This window comes from Palaemon carinicauda, chromosome 39 (assembly GCF_036898095.1).
Source record: "Palaemon carinicauda isolate YSFRI2023 chromosome 39, ASM3689809v2, whole genome shotgun sequence".
NCBI classification, from domain to species: Eukaryota; Metazoa; Arthropoda; class Malacostraca; order Decapoda; family Palaemonidae; genus Palaemon; species Palaemon carinicauda.
The window spans coordinates 47,810,888-47,813,387 of NC_090763.1; the positions used below are offsets into that span (position 1 = coordinate 47,810,888).

A 2,500-nucleotide genomic window follows, 5' to 3' on the forward strand; every position below is an offset into this window, starting at 1 on the left:
TATATATATATATATATATATATATATATATATATATATATATATATATATATATATATATATATATATATCTCAAAAACAATATATACTAAATACACAATTGGTCTTGTGCTGAATTTATAAAATGATAATGACTATATACTTAAATGATAGTTATCTGGGTGTAGACTTCCTCTATGTTGCGGAACCCGTATAACAAGACCGTTCAGAGATGAAAATCTTCCGCTAGTGGCATCAACCTTACCCAGGGACCTTGACACACAAGTCTCTTCTTCATGTTCGATTCCCTCCTAAGATCTGGTTGTAGGAGGCATGAACTGCGTTTGGTGAACACATTAGAAAATGTATTTTCATTCAGGTCCCATGGAGTATTTCATTTTACATTAAGGCCTGCCAATGAGGAGTCCGTGTTCCACATAAGGTGGAACATTCATAAACAAACGAATAATTCTACGCCTGATTTCAGATTCACTTGTAATATTTTATTTCTTACACAGTCCACGGATAGTGAAAACTTTGCCTAGCTATAGTTTCGTTATCTTTAGTCTTTTATAAATATACTAAAATTTTACATTTTAACATTTTATATCATTATGTTTCTACGTTTGCCATAGCTTTTCCGTGTCTGTCCTGTTTACGATACTTTTCCTGATGAGATGAAATAAGTTATTCAACAATGGCAGCCGTAAACATGAACGTTATTAGTGTATTTTAGGTTTTCATACTAAGAGGCGTAAATGTACAGCATATTAACCTCTCCCGCTCAGAATTCCTTGTAGCCAAGATCCAGGTACCCACACCTGGATCTCGTGTCAATAATTTGGGCGGAGTCCATCTGTTTTGAGGGCGTACGTTGCGTTAAAGGTCTGGGGAACTCATTTCTTTCTTTCTTTCTGGGCGGCTTTTCTGGTCCCATACTGCAGGGGATTCCTACTCTCAACAGGACATTCAAAGTCATTTTATCGTATACATTTCAATGCATTCAGCATTTTACACAGCATATTGCTAGTTTATTGTCAAATCCATATTATCGAAGCACTCAGAAATCAAGAAAGTCTACAGTTTCTTCTTGAAAGTCTTGATATCTTCAGTTTTCGGATGTCTAGCGGGAGCTTATTGTATAGCCTTGGGGCTACATATTTGAAAGCTCTAGAACCTACAGTAGACATATCTTAGTTTTAGTAATTTGTAACAATATGTAACTCTTCTCGTTATCACAATTGTTTTTGAATTCTGAAAACTTGCATTTCATGAAACGGACTTGAATGTTTCTGACAAACTAGAATGTTATCTTACGAATCGATAGAAATACTTAAATCTGAATTCTTTTTTTCATTAAATTTTGTCTGATGATCAATTTAATCGAAATGAAACTAGCGTATCTGCAAACTTATGTTAATATTTTCCACGTACAAGCGAAAAGAAAATGATAACAATGGGGGAAATCTTTATTGAATAACCTGTACTATGACAAACCCCATTTAGAATAATGAAATCTAATAACTGTCCTCTTCAAACGGAAGATCTGGGTTGTCAGAACCTGTGCTTACAATATTCCTTGGGACGAGTCCCAATGAAACGTAAAGAAATCGGAACAGCAACAATGAAAACTGAGACCTGTGTTTGGCAAAGAGGGAGGATCCTGGAGAAGATTTTTATTACAAAGGCCTCCTGGATTGGACAACACAGTAGTCAGAAGTCATCCAGTGTGCAGATAGTGAGACATGTTCTTAAGATTATTCGAAGGAAGAAGCAATGCTGGGTTCATTCGAAGGCTGGATTCAGATAGCCCTAGACATGAAGAGTGGCGTGGAGTGATTTGATGCGAGAGGTAAAGAATTTTAATTTAATTAAAATGTGCGGCCAACTTACTGTTGCATTTTCACCTTTTTTTATGGTCTTCTCATCTCATTATGGTTTAGTAGTTTTCTAACTTGTTAATGAACTTACGATTCAGGAAATATAAACTTATAAACTTGGCTTCTTAAATGCATAAGAGATAATTTAATAATGGCAACAAAACTAAAAAAAAAAAAATATTAAGTAAAAAGAAAAAAAATCCTACATAATACAAAGATTTCTTCGAAAGATGATACTCAACCCACAGAAGAGTTTCTAACCAAAAAGTGATATTTTCAACTATTTTTATTTTCTACATTCGTCTGGCATGAAATGTTCAAACATTTAGTTCATATGTTATTATCTTGGAGACACCTCCTCTAAATTATTACTATTATTACTAGTTGAGCTACAACTCTAGTTGGAAAAGCAGGATGCTATAAGCCCAAGAACTCCAACAAGGAAAAATAGCCCATTGAGGAAAGGAGTAAATAAACTACGAGCAGCAATGAACAATCAAAACAAAATATTTTAAAAACCGTAACAACATTAAAATATATATTTCATATATGAACCGTAAAAACTTTAAAACACAAGAGGAAGAGGAGATAGTATAGTATGCCCGAGTGTACCCTCAAGCAAAAAAACTCTAACCCAAGAC

At 34.1% G+C, this 2,500-nt stretch overlaps 2 long non-coding RNA genes across 2 annotated transcripts in view; one reads left to right on the forward strand and one right to left on the reverse strand.

The window, feature by feature from the left end:
* Positions 1 to 2,500, reverse strand: part of LOC137631170 (uncharacterized) — a 60,879-nt gene that overhangs the window by 21,450 nt on the left and 36,929 nt on the right. The window lies entirely within an intron of this gene.
* Positions 1 to 2,500, forward strand: part of LOC137631169 (uncharacterized) — a 66,636-nt gene that overhangs the window by 6,648 nt on the left and 57,488 nt on the right. The window lies entirely within an intron of this gene.